The sequence below is a fragment of the Mustela nigripes genome, chromosome 3 (assembly GCF_022355385.1).
Source record: "Mustela nigripes isolate SB6536 chromosome 3, MUSNIG.SB6536, whole genome shotgun sequence".
Lineage (NCBI taxonomy): Eukaryota > Metazoa > Chordata > Mammalia > Carnivora > Mustelidae > Mustela > Mustela nigripes.
Genome location: NC_081559.1, coordinates 4,619,028 through 4,643,718, shown reverse-complemented (window position 1 = coordinate 4,643,718; position 24,691 = coordinate 4,619,028). Strand labels below are relative to the sequence as shown.

The 24,691-nt window shown below is 41.8% G+C and overlaps 1 protein-coding gene across 1 annotated transcript in view; it reads left to right on the top strand.

Annotated features, from left to right (window-relative positions):
• The window catches only part of TMEFF2 (transmembrane protein with EGF like and two follistatin like domains 2), a 227,401-nt gene that overhangs the window by 129,846 nt on the left and 72,864 nt on the right, over positions 1–24,691 (top strand). The window lies entirely within an intron of this gene.

Here is a 24,691-nt window from a genome sequence, read left to right as displayed (position 1 = left end):
CAGACATTTTCAGCGCCGTCTTCTTGTCCAGTTCCGAAGGGGGGAACGAGGCTTGTAATGACAGCAAGTAATTTCTGAAACTGAATTAAGAGCTGGACGAGCCAGGCAGCTGCCAAGAGCTCTCCTTGAAAAGATACATTTCAGATACCCCTAAGACGCCCCCAGTACTATGAATGTGAAGACATGGAAAGAGAGACCATGTTTTTATCAGAACATCCCTCAAGAACCGCGGTTGATAAACAACGGGTAGTTGTTAATCTGCTCTCTCATAGGGCACACCTGGGTAGCTGCGCAGACTGTATTTAAGGGTACGTGCGTACACACACCCATAGCTGAGTCAGGAAGGCGGTAAAGCCAAGAATGACTTCTGGGCTTCTCTCGGGATCAGCTTCTCTCTTCATCTGAGCAACACTCAGCTTCTTCTGAAAAGATATGCTGAACAAATAACAATGAATGAAATTCACTATTTTGCATGAGTCCCAACATGTGAGTCCTCTAGGGCATCCACGTGTATTGGTCCTGCCCTGATCATACCCAAAAGGAGCAACCCCAAGTTCAGAGTGAGTTGTTCATGGCATGATAGTGGAAAGAGTGTGTTGGTCCTGCCCTGATCATACCCAAAGGGTCCATCTGTGTACTCTTTCTTCTTAGTTACCTTCAAAATTACCCTAGGGGTAGATTCCACCATTATTTCCCTTTGCAAAGAGGAAACTGAGTTTTGAGGTGTTGACGTGAAGGGCTGGAGTGAAGCTATGAGGAGAAAGTAACTGGAAGGGGTCAAATTAACAATTCAACCGAAGATGTAATCAAAATCGTACTTCTCCTGCCATGTCTGGAACAATAAGACAGCCAGACTGCAGGCAGCTTACATACGGCGACTCAAGACCTACAAGGTTAGAGCCAGTGACAGGGTGGACGCCTGCATCAGGCAGTGGGAAGATGTCCAGGCAGGCAGTGTCCCTGCTGGTATTCTAGCAAAAGTTCCGATCTATGGTCTGAGGGCGGGTGGAATGAGGAGATACGGAAAAGGCTGGTGGCATCAGAAAGATTCAACAGTAGGTCGTAAGTCCCAGTCTTCAGAGAAAGAAACTCACTACAAAGGGAACAAGGAGAAGGCAAAGCAGAACTCCAATGATCAGGGAACTCATTATCAATCAGGAAAACAGCGGCAGATACAGACAAGACTAGATAGATACCCACTGGCGGAAACTGGAGTAGAAAGCCAAGCTTGGTTACAAGGGGCTGGGACAAGTGTCTACATCGCAGAAATAAATTACAAGGTCAGAATGAAACCAGCAGCAAGGCTGACTGGATGCTGAATCAGTTAGCTTCTGGCTAGGACATCTTGTACGCCCCCAGCCTGGAGACAAGATTAGTTCCAAAATGCGGAATAAAGCTGAACCTCCAGATGGGGGTAAGTGGCTATAGCTGTGAAGATTAGAGGGATGCCGGGGGCAGGGAGCCAAGAAGATCATTATACTTCCCAGGCAAGAATGAAAAGTTGTTAGCATTTAAATAAAATGTACTGAAAATGTCCGACGTAAGCAAGAAGGAGTGGTGCTGAACACGGCAGTGTATGGATTTTCATTTACATAAATACCTGTGTATGTTAACACGCTGCGTTAGTTATGACCGTGAAGGGCAGGCGGGGACAGCTGAAGGACACAGGAATAAAGCGATAAATGAAATTAAATAGGCATGGAGCGGAAGAGACTATAAAGTGCGATAGGAAGCAGTTGGGGAGTGATCTGACTCCAGGACTAGTCAACCGAAGCAGGGGAGCCTTGACGTGTTGCTGGTTTGGGAGGAAACCATCATCAGGTCCTCCTCTCCCAGACGTGACACCCCGCGCATGCCATGTGCCAACAAAGAGGACAACTCAGTCTTCAATTTTATTTTTTTCCCTTGACACTGACTAACTCACAGTTTTACGCATACAGATCTCCCCAATCTTGTCTTACGAATCCATAACAAGACAGGGAATGCTCCTATTATGCTACTGTTGTATCTGCAATATTGGAACAAACATGAAAAATTAACTCCTGATCTTTCTTTAACCCTGGCCAAAGAAATTAATATTTTATATTTCAGTACAAAAATTAAGTCTAGTTTTTCAAAAATGCTTATGTACTTTCTAGATGAAGTTAAATCTTTGTTAGAATTTAAAAAACCAGCTGATCGATACAGTCATAATCAGCTGATCTTCTTTTCGTAGCCTGATGAGTTTTTGAGTGATACCGTCACACTGGCCATGGAAAAGATAGGTGGATACATGATAGATTAGGTAGCTGGATGAAAATGGATGAAAGGGAGAAAGAATAATGATTAGAGGATGCCACTGATAAACGTGATCTTAAACACCTTGCGTTTGAATACCTTTGAGAGAACAGATGGTTTGGAAGCTGGTAGAAGCCCCTCACTTAAAGTCTCTGATTTCATTTCAAGGTTCTTCCCTTGCCTTTTTCTCTTATGGAGAGCATCAGGGCTATAGAAATCAGATCATCAGGTTTTCTCAATACCGAAGAAACACCATGGTTTCAGAAAATTCTTCAGTTACGGTTGTTGACCTAAGTGTGGGAAAGAATTAAGCTTCCAAAAGAAAGAAAGAACAGTCCACGTGGGAGGTGGCTCGCAAGGCAGATACATGCACCCTCGTGTGGAGGCTTCCCTTTACTTGGGATGGGCGTCCGGCAAACGGGACCCCTGTGCAGAGAGATGCGACAGCTTCTTTATAGGGAAGGGGTTCAGAGGGGAAGGAAAGAAGGACTTAAAAGATTGCGTCTCTTGATATCTAGACCAAAAAAATTCAAAACTAATATGTTTACACATCAAAGAGACTCTCAAATATATCCTGCCAAATATTATTTATAAGGGAAAAGAATGGCTTATAAATAAGTCAAACATAATAAAGCTGACTCATTGCAGAGTCATAAAGCCCCATCTGATAGCACAGGGAATACCAACTCATGATTTCAACAAATACTTCTGATACTTGGTTAGTTTTAGAAACAGCTCTTTATTCCCTTAATTATCTTACCTGATAAGATTTCAGTGAGTCCAAAGTAGGTCAATGGTAACTCTCTTTGCACTGGGAGCTACTCCTAAGAAGTAATTAGCCTAGAACTTTCTGTTGGTCCTGTCAGTCAGAAATAGTTCAGAGCCCCAGGGTTGATACTTGATTTAATATAAGAAAAAAGCAAGCTGATAGCTGGGTCTGATCCCAGGAATGGCTGGGTAGGAAATCGGCTGCACGCCTGACATTTCCAGGGTGTCGGGATAGATCAAGGAAGGGCGCACAGGTGTAAAAGGAGATGTGGCTCGTGAGAAATGATATAAAGGGACAATTTAAATTATGTGTATTTGCTTCACATGGGAGCTTGATAGCTCCTATTCCCACTGTAACGTTGCTTTTGTATCATTCTCTACATGCTCCTCAGGCTCCATTAGCAAAATCGTATTGGCTAAAATGCTATTAATTCCTCAGTAGCTGTTCATTTTCTCTCTGAAAGCATTAATCACGTTTTCCAGTTTCACGGCAGCACATCCTTGAGTTAGGCTGCAACAGGAAGAAAGGGCAAAAAATCACAAAGTAGCTGCAGTAAAATGAGTTCAGAAAACCTGAATGCGCATCCATGTTTTTCTTTATTTCACGGACGTTCCGTCACTGAGACAGGGTGTGGGCTTTGGCATCCCTTTTGTGAGCCGTACAAAGACGGTTTAGTTTGAAGTCTTTAACATCTTGCGTCTTTGATCTGAGAAGCCTCCTTGTCACTAGGAAGACTGTGGCTGGCGTCGTTCCCACTCTTAATGCATTTTGGACTGCGGAGAATCATGAATATTTGAAGCAGGACAATGGCCGTGGTGATCGCCGGCGCTAGACTCCACCATACATTGAAGCAAATTAGGCATCAGGTCCTGCTGACTTTAGAGCTTTTGGGTTATGAGCTTGATAGGGAAAATTAAGACACCTCTGAGGGGAACACAGAAAATGATTTCTTTTAAAACTACTACCAGTTAACAATTGAACAAAAGGACTGTGTTGCATTTGGAAACTTTCCAGTTGTTTTCCACTAAGTAAAAAGAAGATTGGTTAGGAGCGTATATGGGATCTCTGCAGAAGGGGACGCTAATTAGTCACAAAATCTTAGTGATCCCAGAGTCCATTCAGTCTTCCCTGAGGGTAAATGCCTTTCGTGGAAATCCTTCGCTCTCTCGCCCCAGAACTATGAATGTGCTTACTTAATTAGGACTGACTTCTAACAGGTGTTTACTGATGGAGAGAATAAAAACACTCACACAATGAGAAACATAGGTCTGTTCTTGAAAATCCAAGGTTTTTGTTGTTTGTAAAGACGGCTTCATGAGAAAACCTTTTTGATTTCGAGATTCCTAGAGTTGGGAGTTTGACTCCCTCAAATGCCTCTTCTCCGCCATGATCACAGTGCGGTCACCTCTGAAAACTGCCGTGGCATTTTCTTGGTGTAGAGCTGGGTGGCGAACTGAAGAATAAAAACAAATCTTTTCTTCAATTTTAATGTTTATTATTTTTTAAAGATTTGATTTATTTATTTGCCAGAGAGAGAGAGAGAGAGAGAGAGCACGCAAGCAGGGGGAGAGGCAGGCCGACAGAGAGGAGCAGGGAACCCTACATGGGGCTCAATCCCAGCACCTGGTATCGTCACCTGAGCCAAAGCAGATGTTTCCTAAGTGAGCCACCCAGGCACCCCTTTGAATTTTTTTAAGATTGTGTTCATTTCTAAGACAAACCTCCCTTCTCTTTCATGCCTCCATTTGCCCAGAAAATTCTTCCAGACGTGGAAATATGCAGCTCTGGATTGGGGGTAACACATATAATTCCATTCCCACCATTTCAAGGGAAAATGCTGATATTTTTAGCTAATCCATAACCAACTGTAAACGTTTTATTTTGTTTCCTTCTTTTATGTATTCCTCTACTTATCCTACTGAATCAAGGGGAAAAAAGTCTTGTATTTTTTTTTTTAATTCCACACAATGAAATAAGATTCAGAATGCAATTAGAGTTAAGACTAGCGTTTGGTACCTCGTCTCTACGAAGATCTGTGCAGACACACACCTTATCCGTGACCCAGACTTCCTTCTGTAGTGGCCGCCAGTACGTAAACAAAGCCACAAACAGAATCTGAGCACTTTAAGGGTCACTTGGAAAGACAAATGAAAAACGGTGCATCTCAAATGCACAAAAATCAGTCTCGAGAAACAAACGACAAGTAAACCACTAACTCACCCTCCAAAAATGGAACATTACATGTAGTAAAAAGCAAAACTTAAAAAATAAAATTGAAATTTGAAAACAAACCATGATCTTTAAAACAAAGGCTTACTCAGGTCTTCTGTGATGTTGGGTTCCTTGGAAAGGGATCGGGTTATCACCTAAATTCTGAAGCCTTTTGGATTTTTCTCAGTCTCTATACCACAACTATGCTATCACACAGGGATTAACGAAACTTAATTAGGGTGTGACAGATAACAACCGTAGTCTGGGGAGGACTGCTCAGAAACACAGTACGGCAGTAACGCAGTCTCAAGCTCACGTATGTTGTACATGTTTTTATACTTTTTATTTAGCTCTTGCAATATAAATCATGGGACTTACATTTTATATAAAAATAATGAAATACTGTGAAGACAGAACAAAGGAAACAAAATCCCCAAGTACATATTGTGTTTCTACCGCTAACTTAACAGTTTCTGTTACTTGTTTCTCTTTGGACTTGTTGTTTGAATCTCCTAACGGGGTGTTGCCTGACTTCTGGAGCTCGCTCACCAAATGCTCACTCTCAACTCCCTCTTTACTTTTCTTTTCTTTTTTTTAAGATTTTATCTATTTATTTGAGAAAGTGAGAACAAGCAGGGGGATGGGGCAAAGGGAGAGAGAGAGAAGCAGACTCCCGGCTGAGCAGGGAAACCCGATGCAGGACTCGATCCCAGGACCCGGCGGTCGTAACCTGAGCCGAAGGCAGACACTTAACCACGAGCCCCCCCAAGCACCCCTGAGGCTGAGTTTCGAGTGTGCTCTACCGGTCAAAGATTCCGGTTCCCGCACCCCAGTGTAACACCCCAGTCTCAGAAATAAAACCACGAGTGTCCTAGTTCTCAAAACATCCGAACCTTCAAAAGCGTGTTTCTCATGTTGCAGGCACCCCTGGAGTGTTTCCATTCGCGGGGCTCTTTAATCCTTCTCATAATCTTGTGAAGGTAGATACACGAATAATTCCCATTTCACAAGAAGAGAAACTGAGGCACGGTAGTGAAGCGAAGCGGTCTGCCCGAAACCCAACAGAGGTGGAGGTGCTGAAATTAGAACCGCATCAGACTGACTCCGCACACCGCCCCTCACTGTCTTCTCAGATATTTAGTGACATAAATTCTCTGTGTGTGTGTGTGTATCACACATTTCGTGTGATACACACACACACACACACTGAATTTCACATTTTTTTTCTTGAAATAGAATATGAAAACCAAGACTTAAGTGATGAAACCATATTTGTACGACAGCTTCAGTGTATTTTCTTTTTCACTAGGTTTACCTACTTTATTTCCTTGGAAGCTGTGTGCTTTTCCTTTTGGGGTTGGTTTTGTTGTTGTTGTTGTTGTTGTTGTTGTTGTTGTTGTTGTTTTCATGGAAGCATTGAATTATCTGTGGAGATCATCCTTATCCAACTAGATGAGGTTATTAGGCATTAGATGGCTAAGAACAGACCTATTGTCACCAAACCCTGGTTATTTTGAGCTGCTTCAACCTCAGGTAGCTGCTGTTGAAATGACAGCAGCAAGCCTGGTGATGGACCAGGGGAATATTATTTATACAGTAACCACCAATACGTTCCAGATCTGTTCTTTCCAGACAGGAGGCATGTAACACAACTGTTAGAGAAGAGCCCCTCACAGCCCTCCCTCCCCTAGTGCTGGTGCGCCACCATCCGCATCATTCCAAAGGGCAGAGAGCGCCGAGGAGTGCCGCGGAGCAAGCGCCTGTCCAGTAAGCCATCTGCCCAGTAGAGTTGTCCTTGGTATCTCTGAGAATAGCTGATGGGTACATGCCCCTTTCTAAGTAGCAAAAGAGAGTTTCTTACAAATGCATGTTCTTACTGTAAGAATAGAAATTGTGATATGCAGAGAAAGAGGGAAAAATCACTAAATTAAAGGGCAACTAAAATGGCCCATATGCCAGTGGGTTTTTTTCCCTGTCCTAGTGGCACTGCCCCACTCTGTCTTTCTATTTGGCACTTAAACATATCATGTCAAACCTTTTATTTCTCAATCTAATGTATCTTCTTGAAGGTAACATTAAAACGGATTTTTTTTTTCTAATTATAAAAGTGGTACACAAAGAATTTGAAAAAAAAAATAACTAGAAATAGAAAAGCTCCATCAGGATATCATCCCATCATCCCAGCATTCCGAGACAACCACTGTAAAAGGTGTATCCCCCCCATCTGTGTTTATGTGTGTGTGCATACACGTGTCTGTATATGTTCTTGATGAAAATCAAATCATGTTTTACTCATCAACAGAGCCTCCCTCCTAAAAATTTTACTTAACATTAAGGCTGAGATTGGAGATTGTGCGGAATGCTAATCAAATCAATGAAAAATATATTCAGATTTGAACATGATTTGTGTGGCCCATATTCTAATTATCCTTTCAAAATTTATGCACTTCTCAAGACATAGAATTGAGAGTACTGTCCTAACATTTTTGATCTAAAATATTTACCAAAACCTCAATCCCTCCTAAGTCTACATTAGACATTTTTCTTGGTTAACTCCAAGAGACTGGATAGTATGTGTACGGAGAACATTTCATTGTCTGCATCCAGAGCATTCATAATAAATAGCTTTCTGAGGTATAAGCATTATTTACAGAGAAACTGTCCTCCCAAAAGTGTTTTAAATTGGGTCAAAACTGTTGCTAGTCTTCAGTGGTTTACTTCCAAATAGTAATATATTGTATGTGTTGCTTCATCTAAACAACAAATCAGCTAGCCATCCTTGGCAGCCGACATCAGTCTGTTCCAGACATATTCCCCTAGAAACAGGATGTGTACTATCTAACAGTGATTGAACAAACTGTAAAATTACATGCAACACTCAATTAAATAATCAATATTATTGAAAATCTAAATGCTTATTTTAGTAAGAAAAAGAAAGAAAGAAAGAAGAAAAGAAATGAAGGAAAAGGAAATCTGACTTTTCCAGGCACCCAGTCAATGCCAAGTACAATTAATCAGGAGTGGATCCATTCACCCCTTCATCACTAAGTTATGAATGAGACATAAGACATCAGGATGACGCACTTGGGACAGATGATCTTCTAGAGGTTGTCTACCACAGCCCTTTTTTATTCATTGCAGTCTTTTCAAAGTCTTTGACATAGTAGTTTACTCTGTTCTCTGAGCTCTTTCTAAAATGAGCTTTCTATAGTCAAAATTTGCCATCCAGGATGATGAAAGCAATTCTAGCTCACAACTAGCTGCAGTGTCTATAAGCAGCCACTATTGAAAGATGTGTTGGATACAAAAATTGGAGGGAATGCAAAAATAATAAATAAAAGGCTAGCTTCAGATTAGCAAAAAACAGTGATATATTTCTATAACAAACATAGATACCTACATAAACATAATACTTTATTTTTAAGATTGATTTATGTATGAGAGAGTGGGGGAGTGGCAGAGGAAGAGAATCTTCAAGCAGATTCCCGACTGAGTGCAGAACCCAATGTGGGGCTTGATCCCTGGACACTGACATCATGACCTGAGTTGAAACCAAGAATCCAGCCCTCAATTGACTGAGCCACCCAGGCGCCCCATAAATGTAGTATTGTAAAACATGGAGGTATAATGTTGAATTGTCAATTATGACAAAGAAATAAAATAATATATTTGATTGAAATATGTAGGTTAATTTTAACTGATTACATTTTCCTTGAAAATAATAACTAAGCATTAGTGAGCACTTACTTTGTACCCTGTGCTCATCTGAGGTCTTTGTGTTTATTAAGAGACGTAATCTTCATAAAACTAAAAGTTAGGTATTATTAGCATTCCAGTTTTAAATATGATGAAAATGAAGCACTAAGGTGTTAAGTGACTCATCTAAATATACTTAGCTGTTAAGGTTCAAAGTCAAAATTTGAACTCAGAGGCCACACTGATCTATTTTGTAAACTTTATGCTCCAGAAAACTGGGGGCACTGTGGAGAACTTGCAAGACTCAGAGGAGTTTTATATTTTCTGGGGGAAACAGAAAGAAACATATGTTTAATTAGGCTGGAGGTCCAGTGCATCCTCTGTGGAAGCCAAGTGGGTCATCATATCTAATCCTTCACAGATGTGCAGGAAGGAAAGCTGTAGTTTTCCTGCCCTTGTAGAAAGGAGGAAACCAAGTTTTTGGGAGATCGATAACATGCAAATATATGTTTCTGGGTAGGGGCCGTTCTTGAGTTCAACCTCCGGTTTTTTAAATGTAATTCCAAGCTGCATGCCCTTTTTATTGAGTAATGCTAGAGGGTAGATGTCAAGGTAGGATTAAGGTAGTTCAGGAAACTGTCCTTTCAGAGGGAAGAGTAGCTTATGACTGAGGTTGTGCGCAGTAACCGAAGGCTGGATAAATGCTCGTAGCCAGATGATGGAAGACTCATCGTCAAGTGTATTAATTAGGGCGGCGCTGTGGCTGCTGGGAGAGTCTGCATCGTATCGGTGGAAGTCTCCGTCCTTGCAAGAAGGTTTACATGGGGATCACGCTGAAATAGAGATGGCCAGAAGGAAAGTAGCAAGCACAAAGCAGGTTATTAAAGCAGAAGGTACTCTCTCGAGGTGGGGGACTGGTCAGCTTCCACAAAGTGGAACCAGCCCTAGGTGGTTTTGGTTTGGATATTATTGGGTCTCTTTGGGCTGGTAGGAGCAGTGACTGTGAGGTCTCTCTAATGAGGGCTACTTCTAAACATTTGGAAACTCCTCCCACAGGTTCGGAGGGGGAGTTTGGGGCCCTACAAGGTTTGTACCAGAATGCTCATGGCAGACTTTCTTTATTCGGTGGGGGTGCTCTGGCAATGCAAGTGCATTATAATGAATCTAGGGGTTCCCTGGAGCAGAGGTGGAAGAGGAGAGCCCAAGCTCTGTACCTGTGGTTCTTGATCTGTGAAGACCAAGAGTCCAAGACTCCAAGGTCTTGGAAGACACAGGATCGGGACATTGTATCCCTGCGATTTTAATGTGTAGCTTTTCAATGTGTAGCTTCTTTATCATGGTTCCTGCTTCCATCTCCTGTCCCTCTCAGTCCCCTCAAGGACTTGGGGCTCTACCTTGGGGCATTCTTTCCACTGCTCAAGGCTAGCTTCTACCTAACAACACTAAATGTTATAACAGATAAGTGTCAAATTCTTAGAAGTATAACACACACACACACACACACACACTCACAAATTCTCCCTTTCTTCACAATTCAAGCAAGTGTTCTTAATCAGAGAGTCTTCACGTGGTCTTTTTGGAACTATATCTCTTTCCATATCACGGACCTGCCCTTCCCTAAATCATTGTGGTTCTATTCCTTCATTTAATGGAAATCAAAAGAGAAGAAAAGATCATACATGGGAATTTTGATCAGCCAGTCTTAGACATGACATTTCTCACTTCCACTTATATCCCTTTGGCCACGATATTTGCTACATAGTAAAAGTAGCATTAAGGAGAAAGATCCCAGAAATAAAGTTTCATAAGGGTCCTAAAAGAGAAAGATTGGAGTCAAGACAGCTGTCAGTGACAGTAGGTATTTATTTAGCATGTATGATGGGTCATCCTCTGGCTGAGCCCTGACGATACTGTGTATGACACAAACAAAGTTCCAGCCCATACAGAGCTTACATTTGGGGGAGGTTCTCATCCAAGATGGCGGCACAGACATGCTAAAAAGAGAAGAGATGGCAGTCGGGGAAAGAGTGATAAGGAAATAGAAGAGTAAACAAGCAAGATACTTCCAGATAATCAATGTTCTGAAAATCAGGGCCCCAGGAAAAGGAGATACTACTTAAGACTGCCTCTCTGAGATTGCCGCTGAAGTCAAATAGGGGGCAGGATCCAGCCCCACAAAAATCTGTAGAAGCGGAATTCTGAGCAATGAGAACTTGTCCAAAGGCACAGGAGGGCAGGTGAGCTCGGTGTGCTGAAGGCACTGGTTGTTAGGGCAGCCGGAGCCAGAAAATTAAAAGAAGGTCTTAGATGAAGCTGAAAAGGGGCCTGATCATGAAGATTTAGCGGCCTTGGTGACAAGTGTTGATTTTATCTAAGTATACCGAGACGCCGTCAGACGTGCTCATCTGGAAGTGATGTGATTCGGGCTCCTGCGCTGCCTCTCCCTCCTTAACTCTCTAGACCATCCAGAACAGAGTCATTGCCCCCTTCTCCCAAGTCCCACAGCACTTTCCCTTGTTTCCGTCTTTTCAGTCCCTGGTTATCTGGGAGTGCGGTTACGTGATTTCCATAACTGAGAAGGAACCTCCCAGAGGGCAGAGACTCGTACGTAATTGGTGGCTCCCTCAGTAATAAGCGTGTTCCAAGAAAGCACTTAGGACCTGAGTAAGCATGAGTACATGAATGATGAATAAATAAGTGAAGGGGGGAAAAAAACAGAAGAGAAATATCCCCTTGTGTTTGGAGCCTGGGATGTGCTTTTCACTTTCACTGTGTCATGTGATCCGCAGGAGCTCAATGGGTGCATGTGGAGAGTCTGGTGATGGCACAATCGTGAGAAGCAAGAGATTAGAAAAGGAGTTACGGAGAAATTAAGATTTTTTGATGCTGAGCCCTGGCGAAGAATAATGGGACCGGGGAGCGGGGCTAGAGTTGATCTGGAGCATGAGGAAGGTGATGAGAGAAAGGCACCTTCTGATTCAGCTTCTAGAGGCAGAAGCACGGGCATGCTCCGTAGGCAGATGACTAACAGTTAAGTTGTGTGGTGCAAACAGGAAGAGCTGCAGGAATTCAGAGACATCCGATAAAGGGGGAGAATTTGGGAACAAGCAATGAACACAGGCACTGGACTAGCAGAATGTTAGACCGTCGGGTAAAAACATGCAAAATGTTTATGAAAAATAATGTGATTTTAGAGAAAAAGGACTAACTACATAAAAGAAAATGACAAGATATCAGTATTTGTTAATTAAGAAACAAGAAATTAGAACTAGACCAAAAAGAAGAAAAAAACCTAGGAGCCATTGTCTTCCATTTGCTTCATTAAAAGATAAAATTACCACCCCATTGCTCGCTAAATATTTCTTATTTTCCAGATCCAGGGTAGGGAAAACAGAACTGTGTTACAGGGTTGTACTTTCTGACTCTCTTGAGGTTAGGATAACTCACGTGTCTAGTTCAACACTTTGACCAGTGACTGCGTATTTGATTGCCAGTACAAAATTCTGCAAGTTCTTGCCTTCTTCTGGCACAGTAACTGGCAGTGTTCAAGCAGGCGACCACTTTATCATCCTGGGCCCATGGGATGATAAACATAGACAAGAAACATAACATAACACAACATGGGCAAAAAATAGATCTTCGTTGCTTTAAGCCACTGAGTAGTTGAGGTAGGATGTTTATTACTACAACACAACATTTTATCCCGACTGATAAACTTGACATCAGTGAGAAAACATAGATGTGAGTGATATTGACCCTTGCGATAGGAAACAGTGGAGAAATTAAGGGTCATTAAAGAAGATGGAGACTCAAAATTGGCAAATGATACTTACTGCTGTGGTCTGAACATTTGTTTCCCTCCAAAGTCATATGCTGAAGCCTAACCTCCAAAGTGATGGTAATAGGCAGGAGCCTCTGGTTGGTGATCAGGTATGGGAGTGGAGACTTGATGACGGAGATTAGTGTCCTTTTCAAAAAGAACTCGGAATGCTGACACACCCCTTCTGCCTTGCAAGGTTATAGCAAAAAGACAGCTATCCTTGAGGAAGTGGGCACCACTAGACACTGGTGCCTTGATCTTGGACTTCTCAAGAACTGTGAGAAATTAATTTGGTTTTTATGAGCTTACCCAGTTTATGGTATTTTTATTATAGCAACCCAAATGGATCAAAACATTGGCTCAGCTTCCAGCATGCTTATCCCCAAAGGCCTTTCGGAGGGCAGCCCTGAAAACTTAACTGTAGATATATCCACGTGCCCATCTGTGCCCACCCAGTGAGATACAGCGAGACCACCTCCCTTAGGGAACTGGTGAAGCCCTCCAGCTGGCCAGCTGGGTCCCCCGCCTTGCCCCCTCTCCAGGCCTAGCATGAATCAGGTTGGCCTGCCAAGGATCAGGAAGCTGGTGGGACATCAGTGGTGCTTCCAGATCTCCAGCACCATAGTACCTATGAACAAGCAGGAAAAAGCACTGGAGATAAAAGCAGAATCAGAAGCATAAAATAGGACAACCGTCTACAAACAGGGAGCGCAAAATGCTTGCTTGGCTTCTGATAAGAAGGACATATTTAGAGAGAGAAAGCTTACAAGAATAAAGCAGAAATTAATTTTCCATGTGAGGCCAACAAATATAGAGTCTTGTAAATGGAAAAGAAAACAAATAAACAAACAAACAAAAAAAGGAGAGAGAAACTCGTGCTTCTTCCTATAATGTGCAGCATACCCAGGGTTTTCCCCACGCAGGAATGAAGAAGAAGGAAGAAGTGGGGGGAACAAATCTTTTTTTAGCTCAATCTTTGACTAGTTGTAGTGACCTAATTTTAAATTTGAGGAATTAAACTGTATCTGAGAAAACAATATTCATTGGCCATGAGCCAAGAATTCAAATCCGGCTGGTCATATTTTAATAGATAAAAGCAAGCTTTGATGGATGGATAGATGGGCAATTGTATGGAGAGATTTATATCGTATAGATAGACAGAATGATAGATGATAGATAGATGATAGATAGATAGATAGAGACAGATCAGTGTCTTAGAGACTGTAGACTGTATAAAACGAACAGAGGGCAGAAGTCTGAATGAACAGAGGACTTTTATGCTAAAATCAGTCTAACTGAGAGCTCAGATGCTGAAGTCAGACTGAGCTTAAATTTTGGTGTTGCCACTTACTTCTGGTGGCCTTAGGCAATCCCCTTAACTTTCCTGCCTCTCAGTGTTTTCATCCATGTAAAGCAAATTGGAACATTTATTATATAAAGGTGTTACAAAGGTGAATAAGAATATTATTCATTTTTAAAAAAGAATATCATTCATTAACTCGAGCTCTGTTTGAATATTTTATTCATAAACATCTATCTCAAAAGTGTTTCTCTTTACCTGAATAATAACACCTGATTGTTCAGACTGTGATTTGGGGAAATATTAGTCATTCTCTCATTATTGGTGACTTCTATGATGGTGTCCTACCTTATCTCAAAAATTTATAAGTCTCCAAAGCAGCCTTTTAAATAGGCCTTGAATCCTAGCACTTTTTCTACTGGAGTGGGGGATAGGGAGAAGTGAAAGCAATTTCACTGATTATTTGGGATTGAATAAATGAAATGAATGCCTTGAATTATTTGTCATACTTCAAAGAATAGTATAGATGTTAAATAGATTTAAGAGTTTAAACCATGAAAAAATCACACCTTCTCGAATTCTTAAGGAAGTTATTTTTTGTGGTTGTTGGAGAGGGAAAAAAGAGTTGAATTTACAATATAAAGAAAATAGCAATTGTTCACACTATTGTTTATTGATTTTGTATTAAATCCAGTTCTAAATAGTTTATGAAGATGATTATGTTTAATGTGCAAAAATATCCAATGAGGGTTGCTATCCTCACTTCGCCAGGGAGGAAACTGAGGCTTACGGGGCCACGACAAACCCTCTGTAATACGATTCGGCTGGTAAGTGGATGAAGCAGGATCTCAGTGGAGGCAATCTGGCTCCAGAGCCCAGGCTCCTCACTGCCGCACTAAATCGGCTCTCAAATGACCATCGTGCGTTAAATCCGGCTCGATGGGACCTTGGAGATCATATAATCCTGTCTCTTTGTATCGTTGCCTGTAAATGTAAAGCAGAGAGAAGTTCAATGATCTGCCCAAGGTTATACACTTCCATCTTTTCCTCAACGTAGTAACATATTCTCGTTTAAAACTCACTTCTAGGATTTATACAAACTCATGGTGAAGTCATGACGTTTTTTAATTGAATGCTCCATAAAAGAATCATTTTCATCTTGTTTTTCCATCTCCCGTCCATGAACGAAATGTAAAAACATGTTCAAAGCACAGAGGCCTTGCCTCCACGAAGAGCCTGCTTTTTCATGGAAGGACGAAATCCATCCTGAGGCGGAGTCTGTTTCCGACGAAATACGCCTGTCGCCCTTTCCTCTGTGAAGAGCACCTCTGAGGCATTAAGGGAAAGAAGTCAGGACTGACCTTCTAAGTCACATAACTTTAACTTACAGCCCAAACATGACTTTAAGAAAAGTGGAATCCCTCCGACACGGCTGATAGTACACATTCTCGAAGGTCTATACCTTCTCGAAGGTGCTCCAGGTCACCTCACTACAGTTCCAGGGGAAACCAACGGGGCTGGCAGTGCTCTGCCTCCTCAACAGACCAATTAATTTTATTTCTAAATGTTAATTTTTTATTTGATCAATCTTTACCTTTGCTTTATTCAGACTTTAGGAGAGATGTGTACAAGTATGTATAGTTATCTGAATAATCTTCCGATTTTGAAGGTAGGAATTATTTTTCACGAAATTTGCAAAGGGTTCACTTCCACCTTTTACAAAGCCTGAAAGCAGGAACAACTCCAGATCCTTTTCTTGGAAAACTGCATACACGGCTGAACGCAATTTAAAATCTGTTAGAGGTGAAATTTCTGTTAAATGTTCTCCGCAATAGCTTGTTCTGGTCTTCTACGTAAAGGCCAAGCTCCCTCATGAGTTCTGTGATGTTAGTTGAGTTACCTAAACTTTCTGAACCTCAGTGTCTCTATCTGTAAAGTGGGAGAGCTGTCTACACACGGGAAGTTTATAAGTGTTAATGCTAAGCCGTATAGAACATCTAGCGCCATCCTTGGTACTCAGTAAATATCTGACATTATCTTTGTGAGTTCAGCATCCAATTATAACACATTCATCTTGTCCTGAGGCTTCAATTGCTACCTGTAGGTATATGATAGACAAATATTTTGCAGCTCTGACTCCGATGGTTTGGGCGTTCATTTATTCATTTAATACATATTTATTACCCACTGTATGTCAGCCATTGATCTATGTGCTGGAGTTACAGAAGTGGCCAAACAAATAAAAAGTGTTTTAGTATTGAGCTTACTTTCTTTTAGGAAAACATGATAAATAAGTAAACATAAGTAGTTTATTAGAGATAAGCACACAGGTTAAAAAAAAGAGCGTGAAAGTAACAGGGAACTTACTAAGACATATTGAACACGTGTTAAGGAAGTGGGGAGTGGATATTATAATTTTAGATAGTACTCAAGGAAGGCTTTCATTAAAAGGCAATGTTTTAATAAAAAAAACAAAGCATATAAGGAAACAAATCCTATAGTTACCAGATCAGTTCAGTCCTCTAGGATGACATACATTTACTGAGCACCAACTCTGTGCTCAGTATTTTAGGCATCTCCTTTCCTCCACATGTCCAAATTTAATCCATCGTCTCCCCCACCGAACCTATTACATCTGCCGTGATTCTGGCACCAACGCTTTTCTAAGCCCTCAAGTGAGCAATTAACTGTGTCATTGTGGATGCTTCCTTTCCATCGCCCTGTCCATACACACTGACGTCCATCTACTCAGCTGCCAAGTCCTACAGATTCTACTGCCACAGTTCTTTCACATCTGTTCTGTTCTCTTTTGTTTCTGTTGGTACCAGTATGTTTCAGACCCACATTACCTCCACTTGGACGGTTTTAATAGCCATCTACTTGTTGCCTCAAATGCAGTCCATGGGGATCGGTTCAGTTTTCATAGACATCAATGGACTTTTCAGCTCACAGTTTCAATCCTCAACAGTTCATTGGCTTAACAAGACCCAGGCTCTGGGTCAGCTGTCTCAGATTCCCAGGCCTTCCCACCGTGCACCAGCATGGTTACGGCCTCCCACCATGAAACAGGACGGTTACGGCAAGCTCAGGCATCGTGTCCCTATAGCCCAGCATCCAAGGGCAGAAAGGAGCCAGCCTCTGTCTGCAAGAAACCTGAACACATGGCCATCACCATCTGCGATGGCAGGCTTCTCTTCATGACCTCTTGTGTCACTTATTTGGGCTTCTCACAATCACGGGAAAAGGAGAAGACCAATCAACATGCCCGCCCCCACCCCCGGCAAAATACAAGCTTCCGATATCTGAATAGGATCAAGAATTCTTTAACAAGGAAGGAGAGCAGGAGTAGATTTTGGATTAACAACAGAGGATTTCTGCCAAACCCTCTACTGAAGAAAATATGGAGTATGATACTCGAGCCTTCTGAGATCCTTCTTCCTGAGATATTTTTTTTCCTTTTATAGCATGCTTTAATCAGTCCACACTCTGCTCTCTCCTGTCTCTGTGCCTTAGATCAGTTGTTCCCAGTGTGTGGTCCAGGGACAAAGATATTACATGCCTTTTTCATTCTCATTTTCACATAAATGCAGAGTGGAGCTTTCTACAGGATACTTAATGTGTGCCATTCAACAGATTCAATTAGAATCTAGCTTTCTTCTATTAAGTTAAACATTAAGGGATTTCCAAAAGTGTACACACTTCCAGTCTTCTCACTAAAGTTGCCCTTAGAAAATATATCATTTTATTAAAATGTTATTTATGTTAGTATGCAAGTGACCTAAGTGTTTAAGTGAATTAATAAATACTATATTTTAAATGCTTCAGCTTTAGTTTCTATTGTGATAAATATCACTAGCTATAATTTGCATAAATAAAAGTTCTTTGAGACCCTCAGTATATTTTTAAGACTATCAGGGTCTTGTGATTAAAATATTTGAGAAGTGTTGCCCCTGCCTAGATTGCATAGTCTCCTCTACCTGCAACGCCATTTCTTCCATCACTAAGGCCAAAATATTTCAATAGCCTAATTTTAGAAGTGACATGCCATCACCATGCTTGTCCTTTGCGGGGCCCGATGCAGAAGGAAAACGTGACGTTCCTGTTCAAAAAGCAGAGGAAAGTTCTATCAAAGGCATTCCTCCTTTCTCTTGCGGGTCTCTTTCTTGAGTTGTCATAGTGATTTTTATTTGCTGTGTCATTCTGAACAGAAAAAGACTAAAATTCTAAATTATTAGTATGTATTTTACTATTAATTTTTACATTGTGCAAAGCCAAGCTTAAAGGCAAATAGAAGAGATTTTACATTATTTATAAAGCCGCTAGAATCATGCAGTCACACTTCGTACCTCATATGTGCACATATATGTCATTCTTACCAGAACGGTGGAGACTGCTGCACAAAACTAACTCTGCTGTCTTTGTTGTATGTCTCGATGCTCACACATTCTACCCTTGGTTTACTCGTAAGTAAGAAGGACTAAAAGGACAAAGACATCAAAAAGGACATCCTTTCTTTTTCCTGCTAAGTCATGACTTCTGGTGCAAGTGGTCAGTTAACTGAGGGAAGTAACATGAAGAAAATACATGTGATCGAGTTCCCTGGTCGTTCGTGCTTCTTAAGATGCTGCCGCCTTCTTCCTGTGCTCGAAGCCGGTTCTTGTTTGAACAGGAAGGACATCATGTCAGGCTGTCCGTGTCCTATTTACTCAATCGTAGAAGTAAATTGCTGACTTTGTACCTGCTTTGAGGCTTCCTGAACTCCCATGAACCAAGGCTCCCCTGGAATCCTGCGCTCCTAGAGCATCTCCATCCTGTTATGCGGCGGTGGGATGCTTACGGAAAGGAGACCAGCACATACACACCGAGTCTCACCCTTCTGCTCGTGGGCAGCTGTGACGTGTCACTGAATTTCACGTATGGAATTCAAAGACAAAATTTCAAGTCGATGACAGCAAGGGCAGGGCCCTGGGTGGACAGGTCAGATAACCATGAAACCAGCCCTGCCCGTCACTTGGGCCGAGAAGAGTTACTCGGTCCAACCCCACACTCAAAGGGTGGGGGTTACACAAGGAAACGAGACCCAGGGCGGCGGGGTCAGGAGGGGCCATGTCGGATGCTCCCGATCCCGTTCATACCATTTCCCTCTTTTGACTTGCTTCTTTCTCCCTTGTGGTCTACGGTCACTTGTGTGCTTACCACCTTCACTGTTGTACTAGATGGCGGTCTCCTCAAGGACAGGTGTCCTCCCCGATATGCATCCTGGCACACCTCTGTCGTGTGTGATGTGCGACCCAGAGTGAGCGCTGCAAACGTGCGTATGGAATGAGTGCATGGGTGAATGAATAAATGATGTGGAAGCTGATTGATATGCCGGTGAGTGGCCTTTGTGAAAAACGATCAATAAGAGAAATCGACCTTAACGTATTCCTCAAATGTTGCAAGATCTTATGACTGACTGCCTTTGTGATTCCAGATTCTTATCTTTCCACAAACCGCATATACTGGTTTCTTTTTTTTAACCCCCTCATCGTGGACCGTCCTGCTTTCACACACGGGTCCTTTCTGACCTCTAAAAAGTCTGACTTGGGTTATTGTCATGACTCATTGTATTTGAGAAGAGAATCGACGCTAGAAAGGACAGCTGGAGCATATCTGGAGAAACCGTTCCATTAGCATTTTGTATTTTGGACTACATCAAAATGGCAGGGGAACTACGCCCTTTTAATGGTTTGCACATGTGGTCAGGCATTGTGTGAGCAAATAATGCTTCCAAGAGCCTGTATTCAGTTTTCAGAAAAAGAAAATAAAAATGAGCAGAAGGCTTTGTAGATCTAAGCATTTTCTTCAGTTTTCTTCATTGGTTTATCCCATAATGCATAAGCTTTCACTTCCAGATCTGTTTCAAGGGTCTTTTATAACGACAGAAGCGAAGTCTTTGTTTCCACGGAGCAGAATACAAAATGCATCAGTGTGCCATTTAAGAAAAACTATTTTGTCAGTCTTGTTTATGCACTCAAGATAATACAGTGTTTTAAAAAAAAGGCTGGACCCAGCCTCTGCCTGTTTATTCAGGATAAACAGAAGTATCCTTTTTGACGTTGTAAGAACAGGATGTGTGCTAATTTCTCCAAGTAAAAGCCACTGCACGCGGCCATATAAACCCTTGTGTCGAGCTACCTGCCCCTTCCTCACACTGTGGAGGCACACATAAAGGATAATACGGTGATGCACATCAAATATTCATGCCCGTTGACACACGGTCCTCTATTACCCAGCAAAGTGCCCACTCGGAGCCGGTAGGGTTCTTTCTTCACCTTCGTCTTCACAGTTCAGCTGTCCGTCCTTCTGTGAAGCCCAGAAGAACAAAGCACACTGTCCCCCAACCAGCACCTCCGGGGAGGTTCCGGCAGCAAAGTGACTGGTGTCCTCACAGCGGTCTGTTTCCTGCTGTGAAGTACCTGCTGGCTAAGGTGATCAAGAAAGGAAGGATATTTACTGTTTCCGATTTATGATAACGGAGCGGAGCAAAAGTAAGAGCCATGCAGGAGCTTAGGGGGATGGAGTCGCGGGCGGACGTTCACAAATTACGGGCGTTTCTTTCTTTACCAATTTCTTACCAGCATTTGAGCGATAAAAACATTGCATTTTCATCATGTTTCCTCCAAGAATGTATGAATGACCAAGCAACAATTCAACTCTTCAGTTTAGAAATAAATGTGTTGGTTAAATAGTTCAGTCGAATATGTATTTCTCTCTTTGCACAAAGCCACAAAAACAGCCGAGCGGCATCCAAGCCCTGCGCTCAGACTCTCTACCCCCTACTGCTTATCACACCCCCTCAAGCCAGCACCCATCCCATATCCTGCTTCATTTTCGACTAGCACCACACCTAGAAAGGAAGGAAGTACTGGGAAATCTGTTTATGCATTTCTAAATCTCCCAATTTAAAAAGACATATGCCAGAAATCAAAGTATTGCTTCCAGACAGATTTTTCTATTACTGTGGCACGTCTTCAGATCTTTTCCTATAGAAAATGCAAGTACTGAATTTTATACCATGATAATATGCTGAAGCAGAAATTTTGCTTTTCATCACACAGAAAAACTTTTCTACCCTTTATCACTGATGGCTGAGATTCACCAACTACTTGGATTTGAACTGCTATTTCCTTATCATCCTCACCCAGCATGCTTGTTTTTCTTTCTTTCTTTCTTTCTTTCTTTCTTTCTTTCTTTTTTTAATTTATTTAAGAGAGAGAGAACTGAGGTGAGGTGCTAAGGAAGAGGGAGAGAGAGAGAGCATTTCCAGCAGACTCCCCGTGGAGCCCACAGCCTGTCTCAGGACTCAGTCTCACCACCTTGAGATTATGACTTAAGCCAAAGTCAAGAGTTGGAGGTTTAGCCAACTGAGCTAAACAGGCGTCCCAACCATGCTTTTTTTTTCTTTTTCTTTTCTTTTTCTTTCTTTTTTTTTTTTTTTTTTTTTTTGGACAAAAATCCTGTATTATAGTGAAAGGCTTTCCTGTGTGTTGTATTTCTTTCTCAGGGAAGATGTTTCCCAGCACCAGCTTAACCAGTAAGTTCACAACTTGATCACAGGCTTGTAATTATCCCCTACTTAATAATTCAAAAGCTCAATAGAAATGCTTTAAGTTGAAACTGAACCACCACTAACAGTCTTAGAAAAGTGGGCATCATTCAAGCAAAACAACCAGAGGCACTTTCCCCATCACCAACACAACACCCGATATAGCTTAAAGTCTGGATTTCTCACTGACTGCCGGTGTATCTTCTCCAGATCAGTCATTTAGTCCTGACTGAGTAAACGTCTGATCGCCTCCCTTCCTGTGGACATTAGTCTGTCTCCTTTTACATTAGGCCATAGTACACCTCATTCCTTCCCTCTTCGTGAATGCCTCTCTCTGTTGCTCGTTAATTTTCTCCCAGCCCACCAGCCAGCTCTGGACCCCTGTGGTTATGGGAAATTATCTAGGCAAGGAGCTTCATTTAGAAAACTCTGTGCATCAAGAGATGGCAGCATTTTTCTTCTCAGAGTCCAATATGTGCTTATTTTTCATGCTACAGCCTTTCAATTGTCACTGACATAGAAGTAGACACTGAATTTAAGATGTGTTTGTAGAAACCATTGGACTACCGTTGAATAACACTGAGGATAGACTCTAAAGTAAACTCTGGTGTCCCCCTTCCTTATTCTTAAGGTTAAACACACACACACACACATACACACACACACACACAGAGGAAACACTGACCCTATATTCGAGTGTATATTTTAAAATGTGTCTTCAATATTAGAAAATATGCCTGCTCTACACAATTCATAAGAAGTAAATTCTAACTGAAATTTAAAAATTTTTATTGTAGGATAGCTTTTAGAATTCCATTCAAGAACTACCAATGTTTTCTACATGCCTGACACAGCTCTGTGCTGTCTGACACTAACATAAGGAAGCATTTCACTTAATTTTATAAATTTCATAGCTTCTTTTTTATTTTACTCATAAGAAGACAAGAACCCATCAAATTAAAAAAAAACAACAAAAATAACAAAATACTGAAGGACACTCATGAGTTTTTTAAAGACTACAATCTTATGCTATATTTAAATTGAAATAATGCGTTGGCTTAATACAGCTTGTGGAGACTTAATGCAACTTGTAACAAAATGAAGAACAGAAAGTATTCATAAAATATAATTCCCTTTCAGTATGTATGATAAATCAACTATGAAAAACCCTCATATGTGGGAAATACATTGCAAATTATTTCATGAATAAAGAAATATGGGACTATTGTGCTTTTACAATAATAAATAAGTGCATAAGGGAGATTTGTAACAAGTACATCTGCGAGCTGGTCCAGCTTTGGTCCCAAAGCCCTCCCCTCTACAGTGTTTTTTCATAGGATTTCAGAGGAATGACTCATCTAATGTTCAGCTTCCTTTAACATGACTTTTAATCACTTTGAAACTTGGGATTATCTTTCATCAGTGTGACTTGCTGACTCTTCCTTCAGCAAGTACGGTCTGTCCCAAATTCAGGTAATATAAGGGTAATAGAAACATCACTAAAAAGAGGATTCTGGGTGTGGTAAGGAGAAAGACCTCCCACTTTAATACTGGATCTGGCTAGCAAACCTAATGAAACTGTTTCCCAGTAATAAAACAATTAGAAATGTAAGTGGTAGATAAATGGATTGAAAAGAAAGAAAGAAACAAACAAATAAAAAACTACCAAAACCTGCAGGTATTTTACAATCTATAAGCCCCAAAAATAGATTTAAAAATGCAGTCAACACCCACTGATTCTTTGCTTGCAGAAACAAAGACTGCTCACTCCTACCTCCAGCCTGTTTTGAAAATCATGAAAGCAAACCAATCAAAAAACGGGGCAGCCTTTCCTATATCTATAATGCTAGGCTTTGGGGGAAAGTAAAAAGTGCTGCTGAGCTCCTCCCTCGTTCCCATTGTCACTTTCCTCTCTCGAAGGACAGGCAAAAACTACAGTTCCTAGAATGTAGCTGGGCAAGAAGCAGAAGTGTCGGTGCAGTCCCACTGCTGCACACACACACATTCTGCAGGAGGGAGGCGGTTCAGAGAGATGCTGGGCAGAGCCGTGGTGGTGGGGTTCTGTGCACTCAGTCTATTCAGAGTGTCTTACAGGAAAGGGAGAAGGACTGGCCATTTTAGATCAAGCAGACATTGGAGTAGGAGATGTGGTCATCCATTAGCCAGTCAGATGTGGGAGGGAGAAAGGTCAGGGAACACAAATCACAATCCACACACCTTGTATATTAGCAAAGCAGACCGAGGCAAATGAGGACTAATTCACAAATGAATAAGCCAACCAGAACACCAACCAAATAAAATTCCCGAACATCTCTGGTTTGCATACTCATGATATTGGTAATCCAACCTAATATTTACTATGCTCATTAGGAGATACCTACTTCATAGGATTATTTTAATAGGATCAAAAAATATATAAGGTACCTAAAGTATGTAGCTCCTGGCAAATAGTAAACATCCAAGGAAGAGTAAGTGTTGGTGGTAAACAATTGGAATGAGACAGATTCATCTGTTTATAATATCTGTTACATTATATCTATATGTAACAGGTATCTATAATATCCCAGAAATGCTTGAATTAATAAAGATGCGGGGATGGTGGGGGGGGGACCCTAGGTAGAAAGAAACAAGTTACCTACTCCCTCGAAATGGTTCAGTGAGAAAGCAGCACCCCCGCGAATGCTGCAGAACGAGGGATTTTAGACGGGCTAAGACCTTACATTCGTGAGAACTGGGAAGGAGGAGGGAGGGTGGCCGCCTCCGCACCTGGTGTTGGCGGTGACACTGCTGCAGGCCCGCAGGGTCGCCAGTGAGAAAGGACAGCTGGGTCAGAGATGAGGAACACAGCGGGGCGGCCTGGAAGGGCCGGAGACCCCTGGAGCACACATCTGTCTCCGAAAGCCTCGGCAACGCAGGTGATTGCCGGAGTCTGTCCCTTCTGCTGTGCAGCTGGACACCCCCTTGCTCTGCTGTGCAGCTGGACACCCCCTTGCTCTGCTGTGCAGCTGGACACCCCCTTGCTCTGCTGTG